The sequence below is a fragment of the Chiloscyllium punctatum genome, chromosome 27 (genome assembly GCF_047496795.1).
Source record: "Chiloscyllium punctatum isolate Juve2018m chromosome 27, sChiPun1.3, whole genome shotgun sequence".
Classification (NCBI taxonomy): domain Eukaryota; kingdom Metazoa; phylum Chordata; class Chondrichthyes; order Orectolobiformes; family Hemiscylliidae; genus Chiloscyllium; species Chiloscyllium punctatum.
In genome coordinates this window covers 42,422,968-42,447,214 of record NC_092765.1, presented here as the reverse complement: position 1 = coordinate 42,447,214, position 24,247 = coordinate 42,422,968, and the positions used below count along the sequence as shown (strand labels likewise).

General features: G+C 40.2%; 1 long non-coding RNA gene across 1 annotated transcript in view; it reads left to right on the top strand.

The window, feature by feature from the left end:
• Positions 1–24,247, top strand: part of LOC140453660 (uncharacterized) — a 127,589-nt gene that overhangs the window by 4,336 nt on the left and 99,006 nt on the right. The window lies entirely within an intron of this gene.

Genomic DNA, 24,247 nt, shown 5'->3' with positions numbered 1-24,247 from the left:
CTCAGTCCAAGAAGATTTCCCTCAGCTGTACAGAAGATATTGGGGTGAAATGTGGCATTGGTGGCAATGCAAAGTGGGAAAGGTGAGTTGCTTGCTGTATCTTTTATTCCCTTTTCGTCAATGTAAAAGTCACCAGCAGGGTGATGGTTAAAGAATCCTTGGCAAGTTTTAACCATTTCTCCTCACCTGACTCCAAGCACCTTGGCTCTTGGTCAAATGTTTAAACCCAGCTGCCTCCATCCCCTTACTGTTTGTCTGTCAGGATTTTAAGCTGTTGTTATTCAAAGATGTGGCAATCAGACAGAATGTCTTAGAAATGTCGACTGTACTCAACAGTGCAAAAATAAGTCCAGCTTAAGATGTTTTCTAGGTTGCAGGGGGAAGTAAGAGTGGAAATTGCAGAAATTCTGATCCCAGTCGTCCAGTCTTCCTTAGAAATAAGTGTTTGGTTGGAAGGCAGTGTTGTATAAAGTAATGGTTCTGAAGAAATTAAATGTTCATGTTATATTGGCTCCATTTTACTTGAAATCATCCAGTCTGGATGGAGGCAAAATTTCAACTCCCAGCTTTTGGAGGGAAGATGTATCAAATATTATTAAGCTGGAGAGGGTTCAGCAGAGATTTATCAGGAAGTTGCTTGAGAATGGAAGGTTTAAGTTATAAGGAGAGCGTGAAAGGCTGGGACATTTTTCACTGGAGCATAGCAGGTTGAGAGGTGACCTTATAGAGGTTTATAAAATCATGAGAGGTATAGATAAGGTGAATGGCAGGTGTCTTTTCTCTGGGGTGGGGATTTTAAGACTAGGGCGCATATTTTTAAGAGGAAGAAGATTTAATGAAGACATGAGGGGTAATTTTTTTTTTTACAGAGTGTGGTTCATTTATGGAGTGAGCTCCAAGTGGAAGTGCTGGCTGTGAATACAGTTACAATGTTTAAAAGACTTTTAGCTAAGTCCATGAACAAGAAATATTTGGAGGGATATGGGCCAAGTACAAGCAGGTGGGACTAGTTTAGTCTGAGATTATGTTGGCATTAACTGGTTATACAAAACGGTTTATTTCTGTGCTGTATGGCTCTGTGACTATGACTCTATCTGTGTCAACTCCCTAATATCCTGGGAATTATGGATGATCTCATGTATTTATTGCTATCATGTAATGAGCCTTCTTGTTACCCAAGGGTAGTGCCTCTTCTGGAGTTACTTCATAGTGTTGTATTCTCTAATCATGAGATAGACCTAAAACAAAAATTAAGATTGATGGTAGTGAACTGCCTTTAACAGCCCATACCCAGTGCCACAGACTGGTAGAAGTGTCAGATACCATCAAGGGCCAAGTATAGTCATCTGAGATAATACTAGGTGCTGAGGAAAGCAAGTATTACACTCGTGTTTAGAAAAAGGGGAAAAGAATAAATGCAGTGGCTATAGATCAGTCAACCTAATCCCATTGGAGGTGATGCATTTAGAGATGATGATACTCGATTTAGCTATGAGTTAAATTAAATTAAACCAACAGCATGCATTTGTTAAGTGTAAATTGTGGTTGATTAACTTGATTGATTCCTTTGATGAAATGATGGAAACTTGATGAAAGGTATTGAGGTTAATGTTGTGTATATTGATGTCCAAAAGGGTGTTTGATGAAGTGTTGGAGAATAGACTTGTTAGCAGGATTGAAAACCATGGGGTTAAATGTCAATGATAGGAAATTGGCCGAAGTATCAGAAAGCAGAGAGTAGCAATAGGTGATTGCTTTTCATGTTGGGAAGTATTGTGCAGAGACATCCCGGGGTTGGTGATGGGATTATGGTTGTTTTAATTGTTGATATTGACCTGTTCTCGGGTGGATATCCAAAGTATAACTTCAAAGTTTGCAGATTGGTTGACATTGAAAATATGCAGTAACAGTGAGGGATATATTTTCAGGTGACATCAACTCTTGAAATGGGTGAAGACACAGCTGATGTGATTTGACTCCAAGAAATGTACAATGATTATTTTATCAGGAAACATTAGCATAAGTAACAGAGACTAAGTGAAACAATTTTATTGGGAATATAGAACCAGGTAGCCTAGGATGAACATACAGAGGTACCCAGAAGAGGGTCATTTGACCAATTCCTTGGATTAGGATTTGGGATGGTTATGAGCAACGTTTGGACAGATTGGGCATCCATTGGGGTTTAGAAGAATGAGAAGTAATCTTATTGAAACATATAAGATCCTGGGGGAAATTAATGAAAAAGGGTCTTTTCTTTTGAGGGATATAGTTCAGAAATAAGGAGGCCCTAATTTAAAATAGAAATTAGAATTTTTTTTTTCTCTGTCAAGGATCACAAGCTTATTTCTTGTTTCTGGATAGTGGTGTCAGTGGGGTCACTGAATACCTTTAAGGCAGACATGGAGAGAATGTTGATTAGCAAGGAATTATGGGAGGTAGGCAAGAAAATGGAGCTTAGATCACAATCAGATCAGCCATGATTATTCTTGAATAGTAAAGTGGGCAAGGATGCTTGCTGCCTATAATTGGTATGTCCGTATGTGAAGGTGGCAGGTTGAGTTGAGAAAATTGCTTTCTAAAAAGCATCCAGTAACTTTGGTTTTAAAATATAGGCATAGAGCACAAAACAACAGTATTACACTAAACAAAAACAGAAATCTGAAACAAAAACAGAATTTGCTAGCGAAATTCAGCAGGTCTGGCAGCATCTGTGGAGAGAAATCAGAGTCAACATTTTTAGTATCGTTACCTTCCTTCAGAACTGCAAAGATGGTAATTAGAGCAACTCAGTGGTTAGTGTGGGTTTCTTCCAGGTGCTCCGGTTTCCTCTTACAATCCAAAAAATGTGCGGGTCAGGTGAATTGGCCGTACTAAATTGCCCATGGTGTTAGATGCATTAGTCAGAGGGAAAGGGTCTGGGTGGGTTACTTTTCAGAGGATCAGTGTGGACTTGTTGGGCCAAATGGCCTGTTTCCACACTGTAGGGTATCTAATCTCACTTATGGTGAAGTTGATCAGTGAGGAGGGGAAGGGAGTGAACAATTGGTGGAGATGGAGCCTAGAGTATTATACTGAGAACAATTTAGTTTCTGGTCACGTTATTGAAAACTTTGGGCAAGACAGTTTATAAAAGATGTAGTTGAGATTTGCAAGAACATGTTCTCATTAGAGCAGGGAAGGTAACATGGGACGTTTTGATAAATGTATCCAAACTGTGAAGAGTTTGAGGGTGAATATGGAGAAACTGTTTCCATTGACAGAAGTAATAAAGAAGGCACAGATTAAGATCACTAAGTAATTGCAAAACTGAGTGTTTTGTGAACAAGAATGCTAAAGCACCAAAACTTTTTGTTTGTCCAGTAGCCAGTGTTTCTTTTTTATTTCTAAACAATGAAATTACAACAAGCTCTGCTTCATTAAAATTTAACAAACTAGATCAATTCATTGTGCAAAATTAAGTCAACTGGAAAATAACTAATCATCTAATCAGTTAAGTAAAGAAAAAGTTCAGTCCGACATGCCTGAATATTAGGGGCCTGATGGGTTGGAGGATCTTTTGGTACAGGTCTTTTGTTGTTCATCTTGTTTAACATGGAGAGCAGGTGCTGTACTGTAATTGCAATGGGAGTTTATGGAGAGCTTTGTGATCACATCTATAGTTCGAGCCACATCAGCATGGAGTTGTTGAATTGGAATCACCAGGGGTCAGTCAGAAAGCTTAGATTAAGTCAAACATTTGAGTTAGTCAGTGGTCTGGAAGAGAGTGGGTTAGGCAGGTATGGACATCCAAGATGTAATAATGGAACAGTGTTAGGTCTTGCCTTTGATCACCTGGGCCACATGCCTGCTCTGTGAATAAGCACAAGCAGTGCAAAGTGAAAGTGCAAACAGACTGTTGCATTATGGTGCAGGAAGCCACTCAAAGTGGCGTAGAAAGAAATGTAGCATTGACTGTATAGTCGGGATGGAGTAGTGTGCTGTTTTACACAGCTTCAACCAGGAATTCCAAATGTTCTACTGGCAACCCAGTGGCAACTATAAAGCCAGGATGGAGTAGGATTCCAAATGTCGGAGTCCACATAAGAACAAATGGCAAGGGTAGAGGTAGGAATGATGTTCTGCTGAGAAACTTTGTGGCTGAAAAGTTATAATCTGTGGACTGCTATCTGTTCCACATCTCAATTGGCGTTGCAACAGACTGACTAAATAGCCTAACATGTTCATTAGAAAATTGTTGGAATCAATTGTTCAGGAAGTGATAGCAGAAATTTGGAAAATCATGATCTAAACAAGTCAGTGTGGCTTTATGAAATGGAAATCATGTCTGACTAATCAAGTTTTCTGAGGCAGTCTCAAGCAGAGTGGTTAGAGGGGAATCAGGAGATGAGTTGTATTTGAACTTCCTGAAAGCATTGAACAACGTATCTCACAAAAGGTTAAGTCATTAGACAAGAGTTCATGGTATTGGAGGTAGTACATTGGCATAGACAGAGCATTTGCTAATGTTCAGGAAACAGAGACTGTAGGGTTAAGGGACTCTTTTTCATGTTGGCATCCCATGATCAGTGGAATTCCATAAGAATCAGTGCTGGAACCACTTCATGTCATTGGAGGCAGTTCAGAGAAGGTTCATTAGGATGATCCATAGTATGGAGGAATTGCCTTATGAGTAAATTCTAAACAGGTTGGAACTACTCATTTACAAGAAACAGAGCTGATCTAATTGAAACATTTACTATTCTTAAGATCTTTGAGAAGGTGAATGCTGGGAGGATGTTTTCCCTCTTGAGAGAGTCAGGGACAAGAGGGAATAGCCTCAGAACAAAGGGGGGCCAATTTAAGAATAAGGTGAGAAGAAATATCTTTTCGCAGGGAGTTGAGAACCTTTGGAACTCTTTGTTGCAGAGAGCTATGGGTGCAGAATCCTTGTGTACATTTAAGACTGAGATTGCTCAATATCTAATCAGTCGGGGAACTGAGAGATACGGGGAATGTGCAGGAAAGTGGATATAAGGAATGTCGAATCAACCATGATCCTATTGAATGGCAGATCAGGCTCAAGGGGCCGAATGGCTGCTGCTTATTGGTATTTCTTAAGGCCTTATGATTCAAGGTTAAACATGAAGCTTGAGAAGTGCCGTGGAAGGCGGAGGTTTTGATTTGTGGGAAACTGACAATGCACTGGGGAAGGAGGGAACTAGTCCATCGAGATGGGCTCCCTCTAACCCTAAAAGACAAAGGTCATAATTGTTCAAAGAAAGAGGCTTACAATATTGCCAAAAAGAAGAGTAAGCCTGAGGCTTGGGAATTATTTACCGAAAGGGTTATGAATTCAGAGTACTGGGGTTCAAAGTGGTTTGTGTATTAAAAATTAAGAGATATGTAGATTTTTGAGTGCTAAAGGAATTGATGGATATTGAGGTATAGTGCAAGAGTGTGAAGGTAAAAATGTCAGTCATTACAACAGAGAATTGAAATAAATGGATAGTTATTTCCAAGGAGCCCCACGAGTATGCTCAACTGAATATAATCTCCTTGTCCTTAGATCCTAGCACCTCTTTTCTTAAGTTTGAGATTTCAGCTCGCTTGAGCAATCTTTTGAGAACTCTTTGCTGTCTCTTCTAACTCTGACTTGAGTCAGGGAAATCCATCTACATTTAGAGTTGTGCAGAAGCTGAACTCGACAGAAGCCATTTCTCCCAAAACAAAACTTAAGGCAACAAAACTTCTGTGATGTAGTGGTAATGTCACTGGGGTAATAATCCACAGTCCAAGGTTAATACTCTGTGCCCAAGACTTCAAATCCATCCATGGCAGCTGGTTGAAGATAGACTCAAATTATTGAACCAAATTGCCTTTATTGACACATGTACACTTCAGTACAAGGGAAAAAAAAGAAATAAAATATCCAGCCCTACAGACTGTAGGGATAAACTAGAAAATCGATACATCAAATGTTCAAAACAACCTTCCAACCCAGTCCATGCCAGTACTCGAATTGAAAGCTAATCTCAGTAATAGTGACCATGAAATGATTGTTGTCAAAACAATCTGGTTCACTAATGTCCTTCAGAGAATGAAATCATTCCTCTTTACCTATTATGGCCTACAGATCCACAGAAATGTAAGTGCCCTTTGAAATGGCATAGCCAGCCACTCAGTTAAATGTGCAATTAAGGATTGGGAACGAGCATTGGCCTTGCCTGAACACCATTAAAAAGTGTCTCGATGTTCTCAAAGTTCTTGAGGGGGCCTTGTAAATTTTCAAAGGGCATGTGACTAGTTATTTAACTCTGAATTAACCATTTAATCCATTTAAATTCAAAGAGAGTTAACTATAAAGCAAGAACAGAACACTGAGTAAACAACATCAAAGTTAATTTAGAAAGGATGAAAAAACACTACTTATCGCAATACATGACAGACTGTTACAACTTTAATTGGGTGATCAATGAAGGGAGAGTGTAAATTGACCTCTGGTTCCCCTGCTGACAGTGATTCTCCCAGGGAGCACTCAGTAATGATAGTCCCACTAGCAAAACTGCAAAAAAAGATGGTTGTCAAAATGGCCCTCCATTGTTAACCCTTGAATTGGTATTACTTCATCCTGATTCAAACGTGCTGTTATTAGTCAATTGATTTCTTATTGTAACCTGTTTAATTTCATTGGGTTTGACCATTTGATTGATAAAATAGAATGGTTCATGAAGTTTCCCTTATATTTGAAATTTTACAAACCTCTATTGGTTAGAGACTTCTGCTGTAGGCAACCAAGGGTAAGGAATGGTGATTAGTGCCTGGTGCTGCCTGACTGCTCCCTTTTCCCACAGACAATTATGAAATATTGGGTTTTCAGCACAATCCATGCTTTAAAGCTTCTTGCATTAGAAGGTTAGTGTAAAGGGCAGCCTTAATAACTACTCAATTAATTATTCTTCAATTATAAAAACTTTATTCAATCATCTGTTTCTGGCTGGTTGCTACTTCTGCAGCAATATTGGTTTGTATATCAATGAGGTAGTGTAGTTGGATGATTGAATAACAAAATGGCTTCTTTTGCCTTGAGCATTTGTGCAAAGTGGTTTCTTGACTCTGTAAGCTTATGACACTGAATATAAAAACATCCTAAAACCCAGTGAGGTTAAGCTAAACTAAACCAAAATCTATGGCCCCTATAGGCCTTGCACTGTATATATTATTAAACTATTACCATTTTATGTATAGTCTCTATCAAGACTATGTACAAGGCTATCTTGTCTCATATTATTTTGTGTTTTAGTCGATGACTAATCTCTGACTCATATTCCATTAGTTCAGTGGCTCCCCAGAGAATTTTCCCATCTTCTTCTCTGCCACTATTTCATTGACCTTTTCTGTTTGACATACTAGCCTATGCACTCTTTCTGCTTCATTCCATTTTGCACACATTATCTTCCTTCTCACTGCAATCTGACCAACAAGTCTTTGATGGCTCCAATATTTGACCTGCTCTATTTATCAGCAGTCTTGGTCTAACTTTCTCTCCAAATTTGTTATACAATTCCCAGATCATACTTTTTTGCCAAAGCTTTTTTCCCCTATCATGTTAAACACCACATCAGCAGCTCTTGGCACTGTAAAGCCCTGTGAATCTGAATTAGTGTGTTGCTGCTGTTTCAAGAAATGCTTTCAGTGCCAAGCTGGTCCCTCAAAAGGTTGTGTTTTTTTTAGATAAACTACTCAGATAAGGTTTTGTTTTTGTTCTATAACAAAATCTTCCAAGCATTTGGCTATTTTAATTGGTCAAATTTTATCTATGCTTCCTATTCTTTATTCCTCTATTGTGCATCTTTAATAAGCTTATTGAAGGCAACAGAAGGACCCAATCGTAGCTACCTATATAAAAAAAAATGAGGTTAGCTTGGTTGGCCAGACAGCTAGTTTGCCACATAGGATGATGCTCACAGTAGGGGTTCAATTCCTGTAACTGATGGTTCACTGCTGGGTCTGAGAGCAGTGTAGGTTTCTTTCTATGTTTATTCACTTCCCAACACTGAAAATACCTCAGCAAATGGACAGCTCCTACAGCCACAATTCTTTCTTATCCTCCATCTTGGAATACCCAGAATCCAGGGTTGGAGGATTTGAACACTTGGGAGAGGCTGAATAAGTTGGGGTCTATTTTCCCTGGAGCGTCGGAGGCTAAGGGGTGATCTTATAGACGTTTATAAAATCATGAGGGGCATGGATAGGGTAAAAATGCAAGGTCTTTTCCCCAGGGTGGGATTCCAAAACTAGAGGGCATAGGTTTAAGGTGAGAAGGGAAAGATATAAAAGAGACCTAAGGGGCAACTTTTTCACACAGAGGGTGGTGCGTGTATGGAATGAGCTGCCAGAGAAAATGGTGGAGGCTGGTACAATTACAACATTTAAAAGGCATCTAGATGGGCATATGAATAAGAAGGGTTTAGAGGGATATGGGCCAAGTGCTGGCAAATGGGACTAGATTTATACAGGATATCTGGTCAGCATGAATCGGTTGAACCAAAGGGTCTCTCTCCATACTGTACATCTGTAACTCTGAGGTCAGTATGAAGGTCCCACCTTCTCAACTTCTCTACTCGCCTGAGACCTGGTGACATTCTGATTAAATAAGCACCAGTCATCTCTCTCTGATGCCTGGGACCATGATGCCTTCACTTACTTAGTAAAGAATGAGGAACCTCTCACTGATCACTGTCTTTTCCCCTTCTTACAATCTTAAGCCATTTATAATGAAGGTTTAGCATTACCTGGTTACAAAACTTGATTCACCTTCTTGTTTACACCTCTTCAGCCACGGTGCTGTCTTGGATCGTGGCTTCAGGTCTTCAATTATTCCGAAAAGGAATGGCCCAATAGACTCACAGCGTTCATTAGTGTAGCCCTGATGTGAATAATGGCACAGTTTGGAAGCATTTCTGAAACTGCGTCCAGGCCGAGATTGACAAAAGGAAGATGGTGAGAGAAAAGGGCTAAAACTTAGGAACTGCAGTATTGACTGGGAGAAGGGATTTTAACAAGCATCAGCTTTTGTGGTATCAGTTTGCCATTCCCCACCCCCAACATTATGCTGCTGACCCTAAACCTCACTAAATTGTTTAAACTGATGCAGTTTTCACTATATGTTTTTAAACGGATTCTTTGTAGTCAATGCTGGACAACTTCCTTTGCCCTCACAGACTTCAGTAAATTATGATAAAAAAAGTAAACGGGATATCAAATGCAACAGTAAAGATGGAATATTCATGGTTGCCTTGTCAGATTGAAATTATGTTTCCCCAGCAACTTTTTTTTCTGTCACTTTGTGTCTAACGTTATGATTTGTCGCTGTAATATAATGCTTCAACTTGAGAATTATTCAAAATGTGCTTGACTGCAGGTTGATAAAGCCTGTGACAGGAGCTATTTCCCTTCTCCTATGTATTATTATTTGCTTCTTGTTACAGTCTGGCTGACAGGTGTTTAGGAAAATTGCACAGACCCCAAAGAAGGTTCATGCTATTGAGTTGCAGAGGGGGTGGAGGGGTTGAGACTGGAAGATTGACATGAATTAAACGTCGAGTCATTCAGCAAGAGGGAGAACAGAGGGATTTTAAATGTATTTTAGTTGTGCAACGCTAATCCCTGGAGGAAAATGATATGCCCCTCATTTGCTGAGTTTAAGGTGGTTACCATCTTTGTTATTCATTGATAGGATCAGGGTGTTGCTACCTAGGCCAGCATTTATTGCCCATCCCTGATTGCCCAGAGGGCAGTTGAAAGTCAACCCCATTGCAGTGGGTTTAGAGTCACATGTAGGCCAGACCAGGTAAGGATGGCAGTTTCCTTCCCTAAAGGATATTAGTGACCCAGATGGGGTTTTTCAACAATTGACAATGGATCCACGGTCACCATTTGATTCTTAATTCCAAATTTTTGTTAGCGAGGACACTATTCTGTAATGCACAGTATCATCTGTGACTGTCTGCAATTGCATAATGTTATTACCAACACCCCCAACTGTGGAGGTTGGCTACACAGGAGCCCTGGTTTGTCCCCAACCTGATTAGTAAGGACCACTCTTGCTACGTAGTTAAAGGCCTGGCATTTGTCACAAGGAAGTTGTTAGTGACTATTTGTGTTTCTCATTCCTTAATCCAAAGGATGTCTGCTGCTGGATCTTGCTAAAGGAAGTTGCTCCATATAGGTTACAGTAATGGAAGCCAGTGAAATAGCTGGGTGTCTTGGAGGGGATAGTTTCAACCAGCTTGTGCACTTTAATGAGTTGTTCATCAATAAATGGGGAAAGTGATGTTTATGAAGGCAGGGAGCCAGGAGGGGTGTTTAGCAGGCGGTTTAGTTAGCATGTGCATTGTCAGATACTTCGAACCTTTTTTTTAAACTTTTCAGTTGATCATTGTTGCGTATCTTCATTTGATTAAATTCCAGCTTTCTTTTGCTAAGCCCTACAGTGAGGGGAGGCTTACTGCTTGGAGTAATACTGTGTTGAAAAAGCGAATCAGGAACTCACATTCTTACCCAATCCTTGATGCTGTACACATTAATGTAGACAGATGTAAAACTGTGTACTGGGGGTGCGCAATTTCCCGATGCATACATCAATGTGAAACTATGGCTGTAAATTAATTTAATTAAGGGCAGATAGCTCACATGGGAATTGTGAAATGGATATCAAAACTGGTTCTGCCAGTCAATGTTCTTTAGTTAGTCTCACACTTTATCTAATGTGTTGACCCAGGAATGCTTAATACTAACACAGGATAGAGGAAGCCGAAAAGTGTTCTGATCTCTCTGGACTGATCCATTCATATCAATCAGTATCCGAATTCACAGGGTAAATGAAATTAAATGCTCTTTGAATTCTAAAGCAATAGCAATGGTTTTCATCCTGTTGTGATTGATTACTGTGATCAGGATTGCAGCCAGAAAACTGAAAAGGAGTCATTTCAATATTCATTGGAATTGTTTCAGGTGTGGTATCATTCTTTTTGAAATGAGGAACAGATCAAAAAGGTCATTGAAATGTGACTTCCAAAATTTGTCTGAAGTCCAGCCATTTGGGCATTGGGAGAAATAAATTCTATCTAATTGATTTTTTTTAAGCTCATGCTTCCATAAGAGTGCATGTGAGCAGTCATAATACAGAAATCAGATGGAAAAAGTAATTTCAAAAGAATATTGTTATGCTGTAGGTCATTTCAAATGAAAGACATTTTAAACTGAATCAGAAGCCAGCTCAGCCACATATGCATGAAGAGCAAAATGTGCTGATGAGAGCTTCTAACTTTCATTCACTTCAATGTTATTTTTCTAAAGCTTCCAATTATAAATTTGCATATGTACACACACCCATAAAATATACATTTTATCTATATTTATACATAAAATATATATGTGGCTGTGCTTCCTTGAAAAATTGGAAGTGAACAAATTGAATTAGGAAGTGATGAGTTGGCCAAAGAGCTTTGTAATCATTTCCTGTGATAAGTATTACACTTGTTTATTAAAAAAAAATCATATTTTCATTTGAGGAAAGGTCTGTATTCTGATGCCAATATCAGTTGCCTAATTGACACTGGTAGGATGTACTATCTCCTAGAATAAAAGCAGAAACTTGGAGCAGTGCTGTGTTTCCCCATCGATGTACTCTGGACCAGGACCCTTCTGGGAGGATGGGAACTGGACAATATCAGAGAGTAGTTTGATACTATCACATTCTGACTTCTCAGATATCTGAAGTTAATGAAAGACATACAACCGCTGTTGAGTTGCTCTTTTGAGAAAGGACCTGCTCAAGCATTTAAATGACCAATTCAAGTGGTACACATAGACTGTATTACCTCAGGAGGGCAGGGCTGGGAGTTGTAGCAGATGGAACTTCAGAATGTTATGGTCATGTTCTTTAGATTATTATTAAGGGCTATTGTTGCTTAAACTTTACTTGGTTATATTTTGCCTAATTTAATTTCAGTAAGTGTACAAATGTGTCAATGACTACTGTGTAACATTGTCACTATCACATTTAGCTCTAGTGATAGTTAGAAATGGATCAACCTGTTTCCAACTAATTAAGGGGAACTTATTTTGACATTATTTAGTATTTAATAATTGTATGTCAAAGCTGGAAATTGCTTTGAATATTAATAAAGAAACTAGTCAATGGAAAAAAAATAGATTGTATTCATTTCTCTGTGTGGACTTTGTTTAGAAAAAACAACACTGAAGGTGCTTATTAATGTTCATGATAATTATCATTCCCCAGATGTAGAAGGTGCAAAACACTGTGTACAATTTAAATGTGCTAATTATTCATTAATTGCTGTGCATATAATGAGTGAAGACCGAACCTGCACTTTTTCACTATGCCCAATGGAAAATCATTGATTGTGTAAATTAGACACTGAGTCAGATAAGGAAGCACCCAATTTATTGTGTCTAAGGTAATTTTCATTATAATTGCCTGCTGATTGTAGACTTAGAAAATCCAAGGTGTTGCTGTTCAGTCCACAGAATATTGTACCAATAAATCTAACTATGTTTAACGCAGAGAAAAATCATGAAACTGCAAATGTGAAATTAGGAATCAGTCCCTCAAGTACACTAGTTAGTTATTGGAACAACTTAAAATCAATTAATCACAGAGTCATAGAGATGTACAGCAGGAAACAGACCCTTTGGTGCAACTCGTCCATGCTGACCAGATATCCCCAGTTAATCTAGTTCCATTTGCCAGCACTTGGCCCATTTCCCTCTAAACCCTTCCTGTTCATGTACCCATCCAGAAGCCTTTTAAATGTTGTAATTTTATCAGCCTTGCCCACTTCCTCTGGCAACTCATTCCATACATGTACCACCCTCTGTGGGAAAAAGTTGCCCCTTAGGTTCCTTTTAAATTTTCCCCCTCTCACCCTAAACCTATGCCCTCTCGTTCTCGACTCCCCTGTGATAGGGAAAATACCTTACATATTTATCTTATCCATGCCCCTCATGATTTTATAAACCTCTATACGATCCACCTTCAGCCTCCAACACTCCAGGGAAAACAGCCCCAGCCTATTCAGCCTTTTCCTATAGCTCAAATCTTCCAACCCTGGCAACATCCTTGTAAATCTTTTCTGAATGAACCCTTTCAACTTTCACAACATCTTTCCGATAGGAAGGAGACCAGAATTGCACACAATATTTCGAAAGTGGCCTAATCAATGTCCTGTACAGTCGCAACATGACCTCCCAACTCCTGTACTCAACGCTCTTGACTAATAAAGGAAAGCATACCAAATGCCACCTTCACTATACTATCTACTTGCGACTCCACTTTCAAGGAACTATGAACCTACACTGCAACATCTCTTTGTTCAGCAACACTCCCATGGCCTTACCATTAAGTGTATAAGTCCTGCTCTGATTTGCCTTTCCAAAATGCAGTACCTCACATTTATCTAAATTAAACTCCATCTGCTACTCCTCAGTTCATTGGCCCATCTGATCAAGGTCTCTGTATCCTGAGGTAATCTTCTTTGCTGTCCACTACACATCCAATTTTGGTGTCATCTGCAAACTTATTAACTATATCTCATATGTTCACATCCAAATCATTTATATAAATGATGAAAAACAGTGGACCCAGCGCTGATCCTTGTGGCATATCACCGGTCACAGGCCTCCAGTCTGAAAGATAACCCTCCACTACTATCCTCTGTCTTCTCCCTTCAAGCCAGTTCTGTATCCAAATGGCTAGTTCTCCCTGTATTCCATGAGATCTAACCTTGATAACTAGGTTACCCTGAAGACCCTTATTGAACACATTACTGAAGTCCATATAGATTGTGTCCACCGTCCTGCCCTCATCAATCCTCTTCGGTACTTCTTCAAAAATCTCAATCAAGTTAGTAAGATATGATTACCCATGCACAAAGCCATGTTGAGTATCCCTAATCAGTCCTTGCCTTTCCAAATACATGTAAATCCTGTTCCTCAGGATTCCCTCCAACAACTTGTCCAACAGTGATGTTAGGCTCATTGATCTATAGTTCCCTGGCTTTTCCTTATCACCTCCCTTAAATAATGGCACCATGTTAGCCAACCTCCAGTCTTCCGGCACCTCATAGCTAACCTCTAGTCTTCTGGCACCTCATTTGTGACTATCAATGATATAAATATCTCAGCAAGGGACCCAGCAATCACTTTCCCAGCTTCCCTCAGAGTTCTGGGGTACATCTGTTCAGGTCCTGATGATGTATCCACTTTTATGTGTTTCAAGATAACCAGCACCACCTCCACTGTCACATGTCTTCCTCCATTTTAAAGTGCTGTTTTTTTTAATCTTTTTCCCCCAAAGTTCCAAAACAATGCTCTAGCATATAAAACAGTAATTACTGCTCCTGAAATTCAAGGAAATTACCTCCAACACCTAAAATACCTTAACAAAGGAGCAGCTCTTACAGCCACAACTTTGTCCCCATCCTCCATCTTGGATTACCCAGAATCAATTAATAAATCTAGATAAAAAAATTCAGTAATGATTTCTAGGTGATCTCTCTGGTTTTGTAATGTCCTTTATGAAAGGAAATCTGCCATCTTTACCCCAATCTGGTTTTATATGTGACTCCAGACCCACAGTAATATGCTTAATTGTTAATTGCCCTCCAAAATGGTCTAGCAAACAGCTATGTCAAATCACTACACGAAAGTCAAGCGAGAGAAACGCCAACATCTACCAAACAAAAAAAGAAATCTAAAGAATTGCAGATGCTGGAAATCAGAAACAGAAACAGAAATTGTTGAAAAATCTCATAAGATCTGACAGCCTCTGTGGAGAAAAAAGCAGAGTTGACATTTTGGGTCCAGTGACCCTTCTTCAGAACTGATTGAAATTAAGCATATGAAGGTATATTTGATGAAGATGGCATGGCAGGGATGGGGGTAGTGAGGGCGATTGGAGTAAACAAGAGGCAGAGGTGAAGCAAAGAGAGGGAGAGAGAACAACACAAAGGAATGGGTAAAGGACAATGGGTGGAAGTCAATAGCTGCTGATGGGGACCAGCAGAAGAGATTTACAAGAATAGTTCAAGGAATGAGAAACTTCAGTGATGAAGTTGGACTGGAGAAATTAGAGCTTTTCTCCTTGGAGAGAAGAAGGCTAAGAAGAGATCTGGTAGAGGTTTCCAAAATCATGAACAGGCTAGGTAGAAGCAACAGGGAGAAACTATTCCTATTTGTAAAAGGAAAAGGAAAAGGGGCATAGATTTAAGGTGATGTGCAAAAGATGCAATAGTGATACAAGAAAACCTTTTCAATTCAGCCAGTTGTTAGGACATGGACTGGACTGCCTAGAGGTGTGATGGTTTCAATTGAGTCAGTTATTCAAAAGTGCATTAGATGATTGTTTGGATAAAAATAATATGTAAGGGTATGGGGAGAAAGCAAATTGGAATACAGAATGATGCTAGTGTAGGGATGATCGGCCAAATGGCCTCCTACTGCCCAATAAGAGACCTATGATTCTGTGAACTGGGCAGACTGTAATGTTGTTATTCATGTTGAACATAGGTAAATGCTTACCTTATCCCAGAGTTACCTTGAATGTGCATCCTCATAGCCTGCTTCCTGTAAAAGACTCATTTTTATTCTTTCAGTTTCTCCATCCCGGTGACATCTGTTCTGCTCGTGCCAGCTTCTACAAGGAAGCTTCCAAATGTTTGCCCTTTATTCCATGACCTCTAACCTTCCTCCAGGCATCTTTCCTGTTGTTTGGCACTCTATCACAGAGATTTCCAATCTTTCCACTTCAATAAGACACACAATTCCACAGCGTACCTACATTTTTGCAGCTAATTTGATTGCTCATAGAGCTCTCATTTATGATGCCATTATAGAAATGGAGACACTGAGTGATCAGTCAGGCCTCCCAGCATCCTCCTCACTCACTGCTCACTATCCATCCAGCCAATGTCCAGTTGTTCCTCAAAAACAGATGGCCATCTTGCAGAGGTCACCCTGCAGCCTAATATTGGAGGGGAAGCCTGGTGTCAGCAGCAGTAGCTGACCACACCGTGTGGGGACTGTAATGAAATGGTGAGCCCAACCTTCCTTCATCCTTCCCCCAGACCCAGCTCCATCAAAAGGCCAGCTCAGTGCACTGCAGGTCCAGCTTCTGTGTTCTCAGCTCCCCTCCAGCATAGCTCTGATAGCCCACGGACAGAGCAGTGCACGATCTGACTTGGCTTAGCGCAGCAAAGAGGCAAACGCCAAAGACTGGTGTGATGGTGCTGATCCTTTAACAAGGTGATGTTGTCTTTATTTTTTAAAGGGGGTTTGTAAAAGGCAGAGGTTTAGATTTGTCTGGGATTAGGAACATTGCTAAAAGCTAACTGATACTGCCCAAGGCTTTTAGGTTTTCTTTAAAACACTTGTGCAATGATAGTGGAGTGGCAGTTCTCCCAGTTCAGGGTTTGTTTTCCTGGTTTGATTTAGTTTGAGCAAGTAGTCTGTCTGAAGCTGCTGGTCAAAGAAAGCTACTGGGATAAAAGTTCCCTGATTCAGCAGATGTTTCTGCCTGTCTCTCTCTCTCTCTCTCTCTCTCTCTAACATCTCTCCTGTAAGAACCTGGGTTTGCATTTACTTGTTTTTGCCAAGAAAATGTTTATGGGATGTTGCAGGAAATTGGAACAGAACCTTTGTTAAGTTGTGGGCAATATCGTGTTGGTCGGGTTTTCAATAGGTGTTACGCGAATTTCTGTTTTCTTTTTCTTGTGGTTCATTCAGTGATGTGTAAATAAATTCTGTTTGACTTGAAGCCAAGTGGTTTGACCAGCTGCATCACTCCTGGAATATCCATCTTACACCTGCCTAAAACAACTCAAAAACCTAGGGTCTGGCCTACCTTCTCGAGATGTTTTGAGAGGTTTGGCCACAATGACTGAGTGACAGCGCTGTTCCCTAATCAGACTCTGGGAGCCTGCTCTCCCAACATCGTCTCTGGTGCCTTGTGTCAGCAGATAAAGTTCAAAACTTATGCAGTACACTTGTTGAAACCCATTGCTGTATCAAACACCTCCTGAAAGTCAATATATACCACATCAACAGCATTACCCTCATCCAACCTTTCTATTACAGCTCCAAAAATCTCCAGCAAGTTAGTTAAACACCATTTCTCCTTTAGAAACATATAGAATCCATAACAAATAATTGTATCCAAAAGCTTCCACTCCACTAAAGTTAAAGTATTATCCTTACAATCTTTCTTAAACAAGGCTGTAATAATTGCAATTTCCCAGTCTTCTGCATCTTCCTCAAGTCTAGGGTAGACAGAAAGAATATAGTAAACACCCGTGCAATTTCTTCTCACCCAACTCTACGGTCTTGTTAATATTATGGGTGGCACGGTGGCTCAGTGGTTAGCACTGCTGTCTCACAGCACCAGCATCCCAGGTTTGATTCCAACCTCTGGTGACTGTCTGTGTGGAGTTTGTATATTGTCTGCATGGGTTTCCTTCGGGTGCTCTGGTTTCCTCCCACAGTCCAAAGATGTGTAGGTCAGGTGAATTGGCCATGCTAAATTGCCCATAATGTTAGGTACATTTGTCAGAGGGAAATGGGTCTGGGTGGGTTACTCTTCAGAGGGTCAGTGTGGACTGGTTGGGCCAAAGGGCCTGTTTCCACACTGTAAGGAATCTAATCTAATCTAAATACCAGCAATTTATCTTCTATATCAATTTTGAACCCTTCTAGTGACTGAGTTCCCTGTTTTGTCACCATGACTGGGATAGCATCTCCCTCTTTAGTAATGACAGATACAAAATATTCATTTAATACTTCAGCCATGCTCCTCTGTCTACTGGGAGAAATCCCCTTTATGGTGCTTATTCAGCCCAACCCCTTTTACCACACTTTATCTATTTATATCCCTCGAGAAAACTTTGGGACACCCCTTTATGTAGTCTGTCAGTTTTTTCTCATTATTTGATTAGATTCCCCACAGTATGGAAACAGGCTCTTCGGCCCAACAAGGCCACACCAACCCTCTGAAGAGTATCCCACCCAGACCCATGCACCTAACACTATGGGCATTTTAGCATGGCCAATTCACCTGACCTGCACATGTTTGGATTCATGGGAGGAAACGCACACGGACATGAAGAGAACGTGCAAACTCCACGCAGACAGTTACCCAAGGTCGGAAACAAACCCGGGTCCCTGGCACCGTGAGGCAGCAGTGCTAACCACTGAGCTACCATGCCGCCCACTTTCTCTTTGCTCGTTCTATTTGGTTTGTCACCTTCCCTCTGAACCGTCAGTATTCGTGTTGGATCTCAATTTTAGTTTCGACCTGACACGTCATAACCTGACCATTTCTTCTTTAACTTAATTTCTCTCTCCTTTGTCATCCAGAGAGCTCTGGATTTGTGAGTACTAGTTTTCCCATTTCAGCGAATATACTTTGACCGTATCCAAACCCTCTCCTCTTTGAGGGTAGTCAGTGTTTGGCTATTGTTTTTCCTGTTGTCGTTGCATTCCAATCAATCCTGCCCAGCTCTGTATTTGCCCCATTGAAAGCTATTCTCCACCAATTGATTTTTCTCATTTAGGATTGTTGCATGTCATTCTCCACTATCACCCTGAATTTTATGATACAATGGTCACTGTTGAAAGTGCTAGGTCTTCCTCACTAATATCTAGGGAATTGCGACAAAATTGGGATTGCCGTTCCACAGTTTAGCCAAGCAACAGCCTCAGATAATCAAAATACTGAATTATACCGTACAACTAATGTCCCAGATCGTTCTATCACCATTTTAGCAAAACATGCAACAGAAAACATTGCAAGCACTAGATATATTCAGCAGAGTCTATGACCTGAAAAGTTCTTTATTTTCCCTCCACAAACGTTGACAGACCATGTTTTGGTTTTCTTCCATCATCAGTCCTGGTATCTGCTGTCCCGTCTGCATGACAGAGCCAGGAGATGGGATAACATGTGGTATTCAGTTTGGATGGAATGTCCCGGAGAATTCATCATGGACCCCAGAAGGACTATGGCATCAGGTCAAACATTGGCAAATTAAACCTCATTCTGATTATAATCCACCCTCAGGTTTCACAAATACATTTGTAGATGGTCACATTGGCAAGAACTAGCCCCCACCTGCACCCTCCCCCATTCCTCCATTTTGTGACACCACTTGGAAAAAGCCCTGAGAACAACAAAGGGACAATGCATTCTGGGTTAAAGAACTTCAATATTCATTATTATGAATGATTCTGTGGCACCATTTCTGGCTGAGTTGGATGAATTCTAAAAGACACAAATTGCAAACTGGGTCTGTAGCACTTGGCAAGGGAACCAATTAGAGCACAAACCTACTTGACCTTGACCTCTCCTTGAACAATCTACCTTTCATGAATGGATTTGTAGGTGATTCTGTTGATGGGAGTACCACATATTACAAACCCTATCTTCACAATCAATCTACACTCCATCATTGCGTGGCACAGTGGTAGTGTCTGTACCTCTGAGCCAGGAGGATGAGTTTGAGTCCCACTTGTTCCAGAGGTGTGTAATGACATAGCTGGACAGGTTGATTAGAAAACATCTACCTTCTGACATTTGTGACATGATAAATACATTAAATGCGATGGATCGGACTGGATCATTCAACTGAAAGTGAGGGATCAGTGACGGACTGTGGGCAGCAGAATTATGCTGAACCTCACTCTGTAGCCTGACATATCCCTCGCTCTTCCATTGTCATAAATCTATTGACCAATTATGAGAAGTGTCACAGAATATGTCACAAGCATAACCAGGTTTACCTTAAAAAGATGCTGTCATACCGGAGCATGTGGAGAGATGTGATGGTGCATTAGGAATGTCAGGGTGTTAGTAATCCAGAGTCCCAGTCTCCATGCTCCAAATCCCATCATGGAAGTTAGTGAAATTTGAATCCAATTAAAAAATAGTCTGGGAGAAACTTGTGGTGATTATGTAATCACTGTCGATTATTGTTAAAACTCACCTGGCCCTTAGGTGAAGAAATCTGCCATACTTACCTGATTATTCCCTGACCCACTCCTGAACCATTAATGAATATTAAGCTGATTTCTTTAATAGTCTAACAATAAGGGAGTATTTATGTAACAATAATCATGATGTGAATAGGTTCAAATTATGACTATCTAGATTACCATGTTGTTACTTCCAAAGCATTTATCCAAATTAAATTGCATCAGTATGTCTAAACTACATGATCATAGAATGGCTATGAAATAAAGGGATGCTATTTGCCCTACTTTGACTCTGCTGGCCCTCTACATTCCTGATGAAAGGCGTTTGCCCGACACGTCGATTTTCCTGCTCCTCGGAAGCTGCCTGACCTGCTGTGCTTTTCCAGCACCACTTTAATCTTTACTCTGATCTCCAGCATCTGCAATCCTCACTTTTGCCTAGCCCTCAACAAAAGCAACTCCACTAAGTCCATACACCTAGCCTTTACCAATAGCCGATATCTCTGCATCATTGTCAGCCATGGGTGAGGTCCCGGAAGACTGGAAGGTAGCGAATGTTGTGCCTTGATTCAAGAAGGGCTGCAAAGAAAAGCATGGGAGCTATAGACCAGTAAGCCTAACATCTGTAGTGAGTAAGTTACTTGAAAAGATTCTGAGAGATAGTATATACATGCATTTAGCATGACAGGGTTTTATTAGGAATAGTCAACATGGCTTTGTGTGTGGGAGAACATGCCTCACAAATCTGTTAGAGTTCTTTGATGAAGTGAACAGCAAGGTTGGTGAGGGCAGGGTGGTAAACATAGTCGATATGGATTTCAGTAAAGCCCTTAATAAGGTTCCACGTGGTTGACTGTTCTGGAAATATAGACTACATGGAATCCAAGAGCTGGTAAATTAGATACACAATTGGCTTGATGGTAGGAGGCAGATGGTAATAGTTGAATGATCCTTGTCAGACTGGAGGCTTAGTGAAGTGCCTCAGGAGTCGGCGCTGGGCCCATTACTGTTTGTTAATCAACATCAATGATTCAGATGAGAATGTACAAGGTATGATCAGTAAGTTTGCAGATTACACTATGATATGTTTTATTATGGACAGTGAGGAAGATTATCAGAAATTGCAGCAGGACCTTGATCAGCTGGGAGGTGAGCCGAGATATGGCAAATGGAGTTTAGTATAGATAAATGTGAGGTCTTTGGACAGTCAAATCAAGGTAGGAGTTTCATGGTGAATGGTAGGGCCTTAAAGAGTATAGTGGAATAGAGGGACCTTGGAGTTCACATGCATGGTTCTCTGAAAGTGGTGTCACAGATAGACCGGGTAATGAAGCAATTTTTTGGACACTGGCCTTCATCAGTCAGGCCATTGAGTATAGAAATTGGGAAGTTATGTTGCATTTGTACAGGACATTACTGAGGCTGCACTTGGAGCATTGCATTCAGTTTTGGTCAACTTGCTATAGGAAGGATGTTATTAAACTGGAAAGAAATTTACAAGGATGTTGCCAGTACTCAACGGTCTGACTTATGGGGAGAGGTTGGACAATCTAGGACCTTTTTCTTTAGAGTGGAGGAGACTGAAGGGTGATTTTATAGAAGTGTATAAGATCATGAGAGGCACGGATAGAGTGAATGCACTCAGAATTTTTCCCAGGGTTGGGAATCAATGAGTAGAGGGCATCAGCTAGAGGGCATCAGCAGTTAGAGGGGAAATAATAAAAGGGAACCTGAAGATCAACCATTTTACACAGAGGGTGGTACACATGTAGAATGAGTTGCCAGTGGAAGTATTGAGACAGGCACATTAACAACATTTAAAAGGCATTTGGACAAATACATGGATTGGAAAGGATTAGAAGGATATGAGCTAAGTAGCGAAATGGGGTTAATGTTGATGGACATTTTGGTCGGCATGGCTTGTCCTAGCTTGTCCAAGTTCTCCCCATAACTCAGACCATTGAGTACTGGGACAAAGAGCCTGTCTCCATGCTGTAGGACTCGATGATTCTGTAAATAGTCCTGAAATTGTTCTCCTTTTAGATGGTTAACTAATCCCCTTTTGAAATCCACAATTAAACCTGCCTTCACCATACACTAGGGCAATGTATTTGTGATTCTAACCATGTCAAAATGCTATTCTTGATATTGCCTTAGGTTCAATTGCCATTCACTTTAAATCTATATCGTCTGGACCTTACTATTAATAGGAAAGATTTTTCTTTATCCAAGTTGACTGGATTCACATAATCTTAAGCACTTCTATTAAACTGCATCTTGACTAACTCAGCTTGTCCAAACTCTTCATGTAATCGATGACCCATGTCCATGGAATCATTCCCATAAGTCCTTTATAAGACCCTGAGATATAGGGACAGGTGTAAGCTGCTCAGTTCCTCCAGCCTGACCTATCATTCAGCAAGATCACAGTTGATCTGACATTCTTCACGTCCACTTTCTTGCCTTGTCCCCATAACCCTTGATTCTCCTACTGATCAAAATTAATCTCTCTCAGCCTTAAGTATACACAATGACTCAGCCCCTGCAGGTTTCTATGGCAAGTAGTTCCAAAGACCCACAGCTCTCTGAGAGAAGAAATGGATCATTATCTCCAGCACCCTTTTATTTTAAGACTATGCCTCTTGCCCTAGACTCTCCCATAAAGGGAAACATCCTCTCAGCATTTACCATGACAAACTCCTTAAGAAATCAATATGTTACAATGAGATCACCTCAATTTTCTGAACTTTAGTGAGTAGAGTCTCAATCTATTTAGCCTTTGCTCATAAGACAATCCCTCCATACCAGAGATCATCCTGGTGAAGCTGCTCTGCACTGCCTCCAATGAAATAATATCTTTCCTTAATATGAGGACCAAAACTGCTCACTGTAATCGAGATGTGATCTCACCAACACCTTGTACAGTCGCAGTAAGTTTTCCTTACTCCAATGTCCCAACTCCCTTGAAATAAATCTTTCCTGAATTTCAATGCTTCTTACAGCACAGTGCCCAGCAATTCAGTGCAAGTTGAATCTAACTCAGTGTTATATTAAGGTTTATTGTAATGTCCTTGTTTTTGTTTTCTATGCCTTGATAGATAAAGCCTTGGATCTCATATGCCTCTTGAACTACTTTTCAACGTTTCTTCAACTGAATGATTTATTCCTATATACCCCCAAGATAGGGGTGGCATGATGGTTAGCACTGCCGCCTCACAGCACCAGGGTCCCAGGTTCGATTCTGGCCTTGGTGTGGCTGTCTGTGTGGAGTTTGCACATTCTCCTCGTGTCTGTATGGGTTTCCTCCCACAGTCACAAAGGTGTGCAGGTCAAGTGAACTGCCCATAGTGTTAGGTATGTTAGTCAGAAGGAAATGGGTCTGGGTGGTTTACTCTTTGGAGGGTTGGTGTGGACTAGTTGGGCCAAAAGGCTTGTTTCCACACTATATGTAATCTAATCTAATATCTGGTCCTTCAGAATTGTACTTTTAAATCTACATTGCCTTTCCTGATTTATCTTTCCAAAATGTACCACCAAGGACTTCTGTGTATTGTCACCTGCCATATATTTACCAACTCCAACAACCTACCTATATTTGATTAGATTTATTTATTGTCATATATATTTTTTTTACAAAATACAGTGAAAAGTGTTGTATAGTGTCACCATTCTCCAGTGCAGAAAAGTAAACCAAAATGTAGAATATCAATGCATAAAAATAAAGAAGTTTATCGAAACCTTTCTCACAATTTACATGAATTCTAAGTTTTGTGTTACCTGCAAATTTCAAAATTGTACCTTACCCACTGAAGTTTAAGTAATTAAGATTGATTTTTAAAAAAGCAGTGTTTCTAATGCTCACACCTAACTGTATGCCATCCACTAGTTTGACAAACAGTTCTCTGTTCCCTGTCACTCAGCCAACTTTTCATCCTTGCTGCTGCTGTCTGTTTCATTTCATGAGCTTTGCTGGCAATTCCATCCCATGGTACTTTATCAAAGGGTCTTAAGTCTGTTGTTTTCCTCTACATTATTACAATGCAGATTTTGTACAATCTGCAATCCTGAAAATTAGGAATATCTACAAGTCCAGGTCATTTATATATATCAAGTAAAACGTGATCCTAATGTTAATTTCATCCCCATTGCTCAGTTCTCTCCATTCAGAATAATATTCATTCACCACCTCACACTCTCTCAATCTTTAATCATTAACGTA